The sequence below is a fragment of the Parasteatoda tepidariorum genome, chromosome X2, assembly GCF_043381705.1.
Source record: "Parasteatoda tepidariorum isolate YZ-2023 chromosome X2, CAS_Ptep_4.0, whole genome shotgun sequence".
Classification (NCBI taxonomy): domain Eukaryota; kingdom Metazoa; phylum Arthropoda; class Arachnida; order Araneae; family Theridiidae; genus Parasteatoda; species Parasteatoda tepidariorum.
In genome coordinates this window covers 3382113-3394760 of record NC_092215.1, presented here as the reverse complement: position 1 = coordinate 3394760, position 12648 = coordinate 3382113, and the positions used below count along the sequence as shown (strand labels likewise).

The 12648-nt window shown below is 30.0% G+C and overlaps 1 long non-coding RNA gene across 1 annotated transcript in view; it reads right to left on the bottom strand.

The window, feature by feature from the left end:
- LOC139427157 (uncharacterized) overlaps positions 1-11689 on the bottom strand; it is a 13544-nt gene extending 1855 nt beyond the window's left edge. Inside the window, exons 1-2 of the long non-coding RNA XR_011638319.1 lie at positions 11589-11689; positions 8305-8654 (exon numbers count right to left, since the gene is read on the bottom strand). This is a non-coding gene — a long non-coding RNA (uncharacterized lncRNA). The remainder of the gene's footprint in view (positions 1-8304; positions 8655-11588) is intronic.
- Between the last annotated feature and the right edge of the window lie 959 nt (positions 11690-12648).

Below are 12648 nucleotides of genomic sequence, written 5' to 3'. Positions count from 1 at the left end.
TCATATTTTGTAATCTGGCAATCTTTCTGCGAAAACATTTTTAAATCATTCTTGAAAAATAACTGTCCAAGTAAGTTGTTATGATTTTGCTACTCGCTTTATAGTCCCCCCTTTTTAATGTTTTTTCTTTTTATTTTATTTTATTTTCTGTTTTTACATGTTATTTTTACTTATTTTTAATTTTTATGATCTATTTTATTTGTTGTTATTTTTTTTTTAAAATTTTTGAGTGCTCCTCACACTATTGTATTAATATATTTTGCTTTGGCTTTATTGATACAATATCAGAAAGCACTCTGTTTTGCGGATATAATCGCGTGGGCTGAAGAAAAGATTATATCTTTTTTTCCCGGTTTTTTAAATAAAATTTCATTCTTTTTTCTTTTATATATATATATATATATATATATACAATCTTTTGGATTACAGTAAAGGGAAGTGTTTACCTTCACGGACGGTTTCTATGTATAGCGATAGTTATGTATATAGTGATATGTAATCAAATAATTGCTATATTTTAAAATAAAAGTAGTAGACAACACTGTAAAATATCAAATCAGTATAAGCATGAATGTTCCCCCACTTTTTTCATACAGCACTTTTAACGTCAGAATTAAATGTTGCCTTTAGCAACAGTAGTTTTAAATAGGTAAAAAAGTTTCATTAGTAAGATTTTCTTTGAAAAAATAAGATAGTTTTATCTACCTAATGCCTTACTAAAATAAATGTGCTATTTAATGCATAGTGGTTGGTATCGAAAGAAATATCCTCGTGAAAGTGCGCAAAAATGTATCATTCTGAATTACTTTTGCTTTAATTATTGGATTTTCCAATCTTTATTGTTTATAGAGGTAAAACAATTAATTAATTGACTCCAACTTTCTATTTAGTTCAGATACAGAAACGCACTTTCTCTGAATAACCATTTTCTCCATTAAAATACTGCAATTTGAAAAACGTGGTACAAATAATTTAGACACGAAAATGTTTGACCCTGAATTTAAATTTATTTTTTGCTGTTTTTGCCATATCTTGATATTTATTAAAGCAAATCAAAAAAATTTTGCGTTCAATTGTAAAGTTCATTTATCTAGAAGCAATTTTAGGTAAAAGATGATTTAGATGATGCTTATTCCTTTACAATTATGTTTAATGATGGTTACGATAAAAAATGTAATTTTAAATGAAAAATACAAAATTTGATCAAAAACAGTCAAATAGTTTTTGAGGTATAAACGTTTAAAAAGTCCTATGTTAAATTTTGATTTCTTCTCATTTCCATTTTATTTCGTAAAAAGATGCAAGGATTTCGAATTCCATAGTCACATGATAAAAATTAAAATACTTAAATAGGAATATACATAACTATACAAATTCAATTGACTTATTCCAAGTGCGTTTTAAAGATTCAATTGTGTTAAACGCTAGACCCAAGTATCAAATATTTACACTTTTTTTCACTGTAAAATGTTGAATATCCACCCAATTGGGAAATGAATGTTTTCAGTGTAAACGCCTTGTTTTAAACTTTTCTTACATAAATAAAAATTTTTTACATTACTTCAGAATGGGAATTGTATTCTCTTAAACGAATTTTCCGTTACACCTAATAATATTTAGTTAGAAATTTATATATAATTGGTATGTGACTTTTATAAACCGAATGTGATTTTAAACAGTAACTTAACCACTTAAACTAAGGGTAAGTACGCTGCCACTCTTGTCATTTTGAAAAAATTAAAAATCAAAACTAAAAGCTCCTTTGCCTGGGAATAGTTCTTAAAATAAAACCTGCCCTCATAAATATTTCATTTTTAACATATCTTTAAATGGTCAAAAATAAGTTTTGAACATTCTTTATTGAATGATTAAAGTCCTTAATTTTGATCCGTAATTAAGGATATTAAATGTATAAATACTGAACCGGAAGTCCAAGCCACGTGTCATAGTGGTGATCAAAATTAGTGTTAATCAAAATTTTTAAAGTGCATAAAATTAACTAACACTTTAAAAGAGCAAGAAAAACCTCTCACTAAAAGCGGTAGAAATTGGCAAGTATCATAGCTGTTACTTGCCATCTTCTACCGCGTCCGTCGTGTTCTATTTTTATATTTAAAGTGGTAATAGATCTTTTTTTTAATTCTTCAATTTATAAATTTAATTTATAATGATTTTATGGACGCAAATAAATCAATTTTATGTATAAGAGCAAGTTATAAAAAGGAAAATAAGTGTAAGCCCAGAGACTACTCCCGATTCGACAAGATATTCGGCAAGAATTGTAAAGAGTGGCAGAACTATTTAAAAGATTGAACATGGCTGAAGTGTAAGAAAGTGGCCTTTGAATTATTTAGAAGTAAGTAAAAATCCTATTAATCGAATTTACTATACCAAGTATCACATGTTAAAAAAAAAGAAGACTATCATTCGAAAATATGTATGCGCTTTCCGGAGTAAGTAAACAAATTTGCAAGCCATGGCAATTGTGAAGATTTAATTTTATCAACAATTGCATTTTAATTACTCTTTCATTACCGCTTGGGAAATACTTTCTCTGAAGGAGTAAAAGTTGGCAGGTCTGTAAGCATGGGAGTATATATACTAGTTGTAAACTAACTCTTAAGGCGCAAATGTATCCATCGTGGAAGCATATCCGTTATTTCAAAATGATTAAAAGAAGTATGTCTAACAGCTCGATACATTATTATCATTTAAATGAGCTTCTTAATCAATGAAATCTTTTGAAAGAGTTTTTTTTAATTGAAAGTAGTAGCTAATACTAGAAAATATCCACTTTCAAATTTTAAGTAACTAATTTTTAAAATTGGATAACTTTGAAACTGTGAACAAAACTAACCTGAACAAATTTGGGAGAATTTTTATTTTTTTGTACATATTGTTTACGGCATGCTGAACACGAATCCGCATTTTGCGATAAAAAAAAATTCCGAAAAAATAGTTAATTGCATGTAAAACTTGTACAAATAAAGTCCTTTTTTTGTTGTAGTAGTAGTTTCCTTTTTTTCTTTTTCATTTAAGATAGAAAATTTCGGATAGAATCTTTGTGAAATAGAGAAAAGTTTCTTCGAGTATGAGAATAATGACTATAGCATTTAAATGATGTTTCTCTCAGTATTTCAGCTTATAAAAATAGAGGAAAATAATTAATGGTGGTTTGAAATTTATAAATATTCCCATGTTGGTTCCAGTAATGTGCAAAAAATTTATTTCCACCTCCTTGAGAGGTGAACTCCCTCAATAATCATAATTTTTCTTAATCATCATCAAATTCATTCTTTTAAGGACGTTCTCAATTTCTGATTTCCTACCTATATTCTTAAAATTTTACTCAATTCAGATTTTTAGCAACTATGATGCGAATTCTCTCATGCCTTCTTCAACTTATTCCCAGCCCTTGCGAAGAGGGTCTACCTCTTAACCTCCCACCTCTATAATAACTATAATTATAATTTCTAAGACCATAATTTCCATAATAAATTCTAGAATAACTATAATTTCTTAAGGCTGTTCTTCAAACCACACGTTTTGATAAAAAAAAATTTCATTTTCATGCAAATAAAATTTGGAATTTTATATTCGCTCGAATTAACTAAAATAGCCTCATGCCTGAATGCCTTCTTATTTAAAATCTCAATTTAAGGGCATTTCTCCTTTTATATTTAATAGCCTTTATTTTATTTTTTTATTTTTAACCAATCAAAATTTGGACCATGACTCTTAGCATTTCGGAGCTAATTGAAAGTTTACGTGAAGCAAAAATAATAATATAATAGGGTAAAAAATATTGATGACAAATTTTTTCCAATTTTATTTCACATTTTTAATACTAGATTGACACTTTTTTAATAATTATATTCAAAATTTCCTCTATTTTATTTAAAAATTCAGATCAATTTTCTTAATGGTAATGTCCGTTATCAGTTCGATAAGAATGATGTTCTTCAAAAATTTTATTTAAAAAAAGAGGAAAGAAAGTCCCATAGCTAAAGACTTCTAAAGAAAAACAAAAATATGCTGAGTCACTAAACAATAATTTTATGGCAATAATTTTAACAATAATTTTAACAATAATTTAAGCAATAATTTTTTCGTTGCTAAGCAATGAAATCCAGTTTATTGCCTGTCAAGTTTATTTGAATTAATTTTTTTTATTTTCGCTATTTTCCTTCCTAACTATTTCCCATATTATTACAGATTTTCTGTACTAAAAAAAAATAATAACTGGGGAAACATTTGTAACTCCGAGAGACGTGAACTAACTATCCGTGTACTTCCTGAACTATTACCAAAAATCATAATTTTTAGGGTTCTTTCCATTTTATTTCCATTCTTCTTAAATTTTTACACAATTTAGACAACTATTAAATGAATTTTCCCTTACCCCTCATCAATTTATTCCCAGTCCTTGAGAACACCTTTCCTAATAACCTTAGTTTTTCTTAAAACTTTTCCTAATAACACGATATTTGGTGTCGTTTTACTTTCAACCCTACTCATTCTAGTATTCCTCTAGTAACAGATTAATTAAAATTTACCCCACAAAAAGACGACTGCTTTTGATATTTAAAGGATTCCGTTTTCAAAACTAAGATCAGGACTAAAATAAAGGAGAGTAATTGTATTTTTTACTATAACATTACTGTTAATTCCTAATCAGTGGTTTTATTTGTGTGTGTCTTAGATTAAATGTTAATAAAATATTGAAGAAAGCTCCGTAACAAAGCTATATTTTTTTTCTACGTTGGTATCAAATGTCACTTTTCTTAATGAAAGGGATTCTGAAAGGACTGTAATCTTCAGGGCATATAAATAATTAAAGCATAAAAATTATCATGTAAATATGTATTTATATGTTGATAAATGATGGCAAAAATAAATTAAATTCTGGCGTATTGGCAGAAGTTAATTATTACAAGGGATTAATTATTACAATTACTAGGGCACATATGCGATAATGTTATTCCTGCTTTGACTTAGTGCACATCACGCGTAAAATGAAAAAAAATCAAGTTTTAGATAAGTTAATAATTTACCATTTTAACAATAAAAATATAATTCTTATATTAAAAATATAATATTTATTTGAGTAAACGTCAGTGCATCGCATATCATATTTTGTATAATTAATGTCTTAAATTTAAAATTGGCACATTTCAAGATATTAAATAACAGATTCAAGATATATAATTACAGATTGATATTCATAGCTTTATTAATTATCTATCTTGGTGACCGCACAATGCGTAATTTTACTCTTTTCACTTTGTATGATAAAAGCTATGATGAAAAAATTTTGCTACTAGTTTTTATCTTTTTAAATAATTTAACTCATGTGGGAGAAACCGTGTATAATATAATTTCAGCGTTTAAAAGTATATTGCTTTCAAGAGAAAAAAATGACAAACATCAAATTTTTTATTTTAATTCGTACGATTTAAATGAACATACAAGAAGAGAATTATTTTGGGAATTATATGCTATGCTAATTTTAAGATGAAATCTCTCAACTTCATTTGAATTCAAACTGTCGAAAAAGAAAGAAGTAAAATAATTAATTTCCTTAAACAAAGAAATTCTACTACCACTTTTTATAAAATTTGTTTTCATAGGTAATTTTTTCTAGCTGAATTGAATGCAATAAAAGAAAACTGATATGTTTCTTCAAAAAAAAGTGCGTTTGTTTTCATCTGAATAATTATATTCCTTCGCGGTTGCAGCTAACTATTACACATATTTAAAGACATTTCTTCGTGATAGGGCCATAATAGTTTATGGAATCCGTTCAACTGTTCAAAAATTACAAGAATATATTTTTTTTGACTGTACAATTATTTTTTTCGCTCGGGGATAGAGTGTTCGCCTTCCAATGAGATGAACCGGGTTGGAATTCCAACGCTGGCTGGTCGATACGAATTCCGTATCCGGCTTGCACAGTGCTGACGTGAAATATCTTCATAGGCAAACGGATCCGGATCATGGGTTAGAGTCCTCTTGCCATCAAGCTAACCGTAGGAGGCTCTCGTGCTCTTTTTCTCCATGTAACGAAAAATGCGGATAAGTCCCATCAAAAAGTCCTCCTAGAAGGCACATTTCTCCTAATACTTGATCCAGGAGTTCCCTTGTCTTCTGGATTAGGTTAAAAATTACAAGGCTACGCAGTTTAACATTAGTGGTCCCAAAACCCAAAAATTGGGTCGGCTGTTCAACGACGGTTATAAAATAAAATGATAACAAAGTTTATACTTTAATACATACTCAGGGCTGTTTGTTTCCTGGAAAAGTTAGTACAAAATATGGACAAAAATGTGAAAACACTTTTCTATGCAAACAATTTTTCTTTTCCCAGCAAAAATTAGAAAAATTTTACACTGTAAATTGTGGGCGCAATTTGAAAGATCGAAATCTTTTTCAGAAATGCTGTTTTATTTACCCAAATGAAATTCGGAACGACCAATTTCGACCAATTAATAATTTTTACTCACATATTAATGCTAGCAATTTTGAAATTATTCATATTTATGTTAGAATGCTTTTTTAATTATAATAGAAGGGAAAAAGGAACTTAATTTTCTACACTCAATTTGGTCGATGCAAAATATACATAGAGTTAACATAGATGTGTTTCAATATTTTTGTCTAACCCTGTACTTCAGCTAATAGTTGAATAATTTATTTAACACAGCATTATAATTTGAGTAAAGTTTAAATTACTTTGAAAAATTATTTTTTAAAAGCAACAATTTAAATAATTCATAAACTAAACCTCTATTAACCTAAATTCACTCATACGTGTTATATAAAGGTAAAGAGCATACGAAATTTATTTCTAAGGAATAAATGAAACCTAATTATGAAAAGTAAATTCAACATATAGGCCTAATAGTAAAACGGAAAGGAGAAAAATCTGGTAATAAAATTATTTCATTAGAGCCTGGTTTTTGTTTGGAATAAAATATATTCTAACTGTTTTTAATGATAAACCATCAATCATTATTTATTTTCTCACAGGTAAGAAACAGTTTAATTTATGTGCAACGTTAAAAAAAAATCTTGCTGGTAATGGATATTTTGTTCTTTCCGGAAAAAAAAGCTAGAGTGAAGTGATTTTTTCTCTCATTTTTTTGTCATGGTAAATTTATTATTATAACCAGTGTAGAACAGACGGCTCAATTCTTAAAATACGAATATCAATGTTCAACTCCGTAACCTTGTAATTTTGAAACTAACCCAGAAATCAAGGCAACTCCTGGATCATTGGGACAATTTAGCCATCGTGGAAGAGTTCTTGATAGAAATTACCCGCCTTTGCGTTACATGTCGATAAAAATCTCTAAAACTACCAAGTGTTAGTCGAACGGCGTGGGGACTCTAACCCATGATACGTCTATCACTGAGAATATTTTACATCTGTACTGTGGTCGGCTTAAGCCAGTAACAAAATTCGTATCAACCAGCCACCTCTGAGATTCGAACTTACCTCATTCAGGGACGGACGCTCTATTCCATGAATCACTGTCCGTCTTGGTATTTATAATTTTTCATCCCTGACCAACTATCTAGTTTTCCTTTAATTTATAGTAATTTAATGTATACTACATGGTAAAAGAACTAGCGAGTTTTTTCTCTTTTTTTAAAATTTTTTTACAGTCATTTGTTTTCTTGTTTTTACGGGGAGAATAAAAAGCATATCTGTCCTCCATGACGTACTAGATATCTGCAATTTCATTTGTGTATCAGTAATTTCAGAAGATATTTTTTCAAGTGTTTCCAAACGTTATGCTATAATATTTCAATAAATTACAATTAAAAGAATTTTGTCTCCCTATCCGATCGGTATCGCCCGTTAACCTCTCTGTTAAGCTGGTTCGAATACCGCCGTAACCCTGGATGTATACGTTGTGATGTCCTTATACTTGACAAAGGCTTATAAGCCTTAATTGACCACTCAAGGCTGAAAATGTTGCGTCAATAAATAAAAAAAATATTGTGTTCTGATTTTCTGAACAAATTTTTACAAGATTCTATCTGTTTTAACACGTTCACGCCGGAAAAGTGAAAATACTGGGACGGGAAAAAGAGAAAATACTGGTAGAAGAACTATTTCAATATTAGATAATATACGGGAGGAGTTAATCCATTCTCAACAATAACAATTCACTGTAAGGAAATTTATCACGGCGAAGAAGCAATTCAATATAAAAATTGCATCCGTTAAAAATAATTGGTAGTTAGGGATTTTTATTATTCCCGGAAAAAAACTAGAAAAGGAAATATATTTGTTACCAGTTTTTACTCCGGTGCGCAGCCAAGATGAGACAATCTAGCGTGACCCACTGGCGGGTCACCCCGGCGTCAACGTGTAAAAGAAATTTTCTGCTTTAGTCCTCTACTATTAGAATTCTATTTTCTCTCAAGAATGTCCAATGTAGGAGGGTATTAACTCCCCATTACGATCCTGATCCTCACGCAATAATATCCTGCATCTGATATAATGCAGAATTGTATGTTTACATGATATTACCATCCTGAATGTGGCGTCGCTTGCAGCTTTTCTCATTCATCATGGATTTTTATAGTTGTAGTGGTAGGAATTGAGGTATTTCAGATGCAAATGGAGTTGCCGCTCGCCATACCTGAGAATAAAAAAAGATAAATGCTTGTAAATAAAATTTATATTGGTAGCCAAGGACATTTTACTCCTTCCGAAATCAATCTAGAAATCGATTAGTTTTACTACCACTTTCTACTAAGACAGGCTTATTGCGAGAACTGAGTTCTCCTGATGGCAGGCCCATGAGTATGTAAGTAACATAAACAGGGATGCCAACTGTTCCGGATTCAACAAAATATAAGAGAAAACGGTAAAGAACCACGGACTAAACTTGCAGATTTTTGCTAAACTTTCCAAGTTTTTAAAGGATTAAGCTCAGTTTAACTACATTAAAATGGCGGATCACATAAGCCTTTGAGCTATTTAGAAATAGTGGTAACTAAAAACACTGCAAAGTGTATTTACTAAACCAAGAAATATATATTAAAAGACTACCACTCGAAAATATATATCCACTGACTGGAGCAAGTTGGCATCTCTGATACAAGACGTATAGTTTTAAGCTAAACTCAAGTAATCCTATTTTCTTTAACATTGAAGAGGTAACTAACAAAATATTTTATTCACAAAATTTAAACTTTAATCAACTATCTCTTCGCAGTAGCACATTTCATATCATTACAACTAGAGATATAGTTGATTGAAGGAGATATAGTTTCACGGTATCGAACAAAAAGCAATTTTAATTGTTTATTTTGCGTGAAATAAGGATTTTTAGAACGCAAAAAAAGCATTTGGGAACGTTAATTTATCTACACTTCAAGTATTTGCGAAATAATTCTAGCCAAAAGTGATAAAAAAAAACTGCGAGAAGATAAAATGGGCATTTTGTGTGCACTAGGAATAAATATGGGTCGGGTACATTTTCCCAACACTCGATTGACCTATATTTCGGATTCTCAACTTTGTTTGCGCTTGAGATACGTTTGCAAGATATCTCATTTCCCCAAATATTTTCCAGGCTAGTTTGTTTGCCCGATAATTCAATTGTTCGACAATGCATTAGCACGATGAAAAATTATGAAAACTCTAATTGATTGACTGATATAACTCGGATTAATAATTAATTTTTGAAAAATACTAATTAAGTAGTCCACGCTCTTTAGCACAACCCTCCATAACAGCCACCTTCCTATTGTAATGACCGATACATAAAACATCGTTTTTTTATTCAATCGACGCAATGTTATTTAAACGCTAATTCGAACGTTCTCATTGAATAGTTCATATTAACACGTTGAATGCCACGGTAAATAACTACAAACTAAACATTCAAATATAGACAGATTTTGCTAGTTTATAAAAGGTTTAGCATGACATATGATATCAGAACGATATCATACGTCTTGCTAAACATTGTCATGCTGTGCTGGTGTTTAAAGTGGAAAACTGCAGTAAACGCTGAAAAATCACAAATATTAATTATACAAAAAAGAAGAATTAAAATACTTCCACAACTTCAACCAAAAATGTTCAATATACCAATACCAATAGTTAAAGAAGCAAATTATCTTGGCCTTATAATCAATAGCGAACGCCCCTGGAATGATCATATCAAAAGCACAATAGATAAAGCAAATGCAGCAATAATAGCCATACAACCATTAATATATAATCAGAATATGTCACTTAAACTAAAGAAGCTACTGTATACAGCTATGATCCGCCCAATACTTACCTATGCCTCACCTGCCTGGACAACGATATCTTAACATCTACTGAAGAAATTAAACCGATGCCAAAACAAGATCCTTAGAAAAATAACCTGTGCAAGATGGTTCATCCGGAATAGCAATATACATGCAGACCTCAAAATACCAACTCTGTCACTGCATATATACAATCTAAACGCAGATTTTTTCGTTAAAGTCATAGAATGTAAAACAGCAAATTTTAATGAAATCTTTAAATTTGAAAATTATATCAAAGATAAAAACTACAGACCAATAGCTGCACATTTCACCTCCGACGCCTCATATCATAACTATCAAAACAAATAATTTCATCAACCTTTCTGAAAATAACGTTTCCTCATGCTGATACAATTCTGAACAACTCCAAAATCAAACAAACACAGTTTAGAGCAAGCTGCTCATTTTAATTTTTGATTCCTTTTAGTTATTCAAGCAAAGTGCTTGAAACATTCATAAAAGCAACTCCACTGCCTGCTTATTTCAATGCTCAACCAAAACAGTGTTAAAATTCCAGATGAATGGGATAGGGATCGCATCGCGGCCCAGGTGCCCAATAAAATCAAAACACCAGGACTAGTTTAAGCTAATTATTAGTAACTACTATCTAATAAACTTAACTATAAATAATAAGGTAGTAAAAATAAATCACTTTTGCTGCGGTTAGAAAATTATTTTCTAAAAAGGCTATTACATAGACTCTGAAGAGCCTTTAAATGGTTGGCGACTAAAAATGCAGAAAGTGGTGACTAGAAAACTTCACAATTTTACTGAAATAAATTCAAATTTGCAAATATTAACAGCATAGTCTTTTCAATTTACTAGTGTATTTACTAGAATAATTTTGAAATATAATAATTTGAAATATAAATCTTAGTGATAGTTGCGGTTGAATGAATAAAGAGATAATAAATTAAAGAAAGTGAATTGAGTTTCGACAAAGCTTTATGTTTCCTTCCTTATGTCTCATACCAACTTCAGCATTTTTTCAGATTCTAGCTGACCGATAACAACATAATTTTTTTAATTAAATACAGCTTCGCTTCACTTTTCATTTTGAACATAATTCAAAATGTTCATTAAACAAATGGGCCTAGGACTTGATGAGCGCGTTTGAAAAAAAACATTGCTCAAAAGGCGTATTTAATTTAATTAAAATTTGCAGTAACCTACTTTTTTAAGGTATGATCTTTCGTTTTAAAAAAATATGTACAAAAATTAAAAAAAAAAATATTTAATAATATTTGTAAACAGGACTTTCTCACCTTGTGTAATGTTTCAGGCTTCATATAATGACATAAGAAGTCAACTTTAAATTGCGTTGCTTGCTAAGAAAATTCCTTTATTTCCAAAGTACCAAATCCTGAAAAATGCAAATAACACTAACATTGAATATTTAAAAAAAACGCGTAAAAATAAAATATTATTTATTATTGTTTTGACGACTGTTTTCAACGATACCATAAATGCGAGCCTCTATGGTCTTTGATTTACCTATCTTTGTTTTACCTACCATTTTTGGGAATCAGTAATTCAAGACCTATATTATCTTGGCATGCATAAGTTTGGCATTTCATCATTCAGAATTTTACCTAAACTTAAATGATGCCACTTTAATTTATGGATGGCGCTTCGAGTGCGATCACCACTTTAATTCATTTAAACAGCTTTTTAAATTAATCTGATCCAATCTTTGAGGGGCCTGTACGGCCCCAGGCGCCCAGATAAATGTTGATGATGATGATGAGGGGCCTGCGCAAAGCGTGGGTTCGAATCCCGCTGTGACCATGGATGCTGTCCTTCTATATGACAAAAGATAATAAACTGAGCACACAGGCCTGCAAATTCAAATAAATCTTTCGCAATATCTGTTCAACTTGTCAATAAGACAACTATAAGTTTTCAATAGTGATATTTATCGGGTCACTCTATAAGAGAAAGATATATATTATTGCACCACCTCTAGACTCACAATTTCAACACTAAGAAAAAGCCTTTGTTGTAATTGAATTTAGTAATGTTTGATTCATTTAGTTATTAGTTTGATTTAACAGTAAACTAACGATGAGATTGTTGTTAGAAAAAGTTTAGTTGACATAAGCGCTTTAATTATGCAAACTTAATGTTAGCTTATATGTTAACTTAGTAGCCCAATTTAAAAGTTCATGCTTGAACCTTTTTAGAAGTGATATCATATTTATCCAGGGATGCTATGGGAGACTAAAAATATAAAAAGTGGTAGAAACTCAATTTATTTATAATCTCTTTAATCAATCGATAGTAACTAAATTTTAAATTATTCATATTTAAAGCACAAACGTTCAT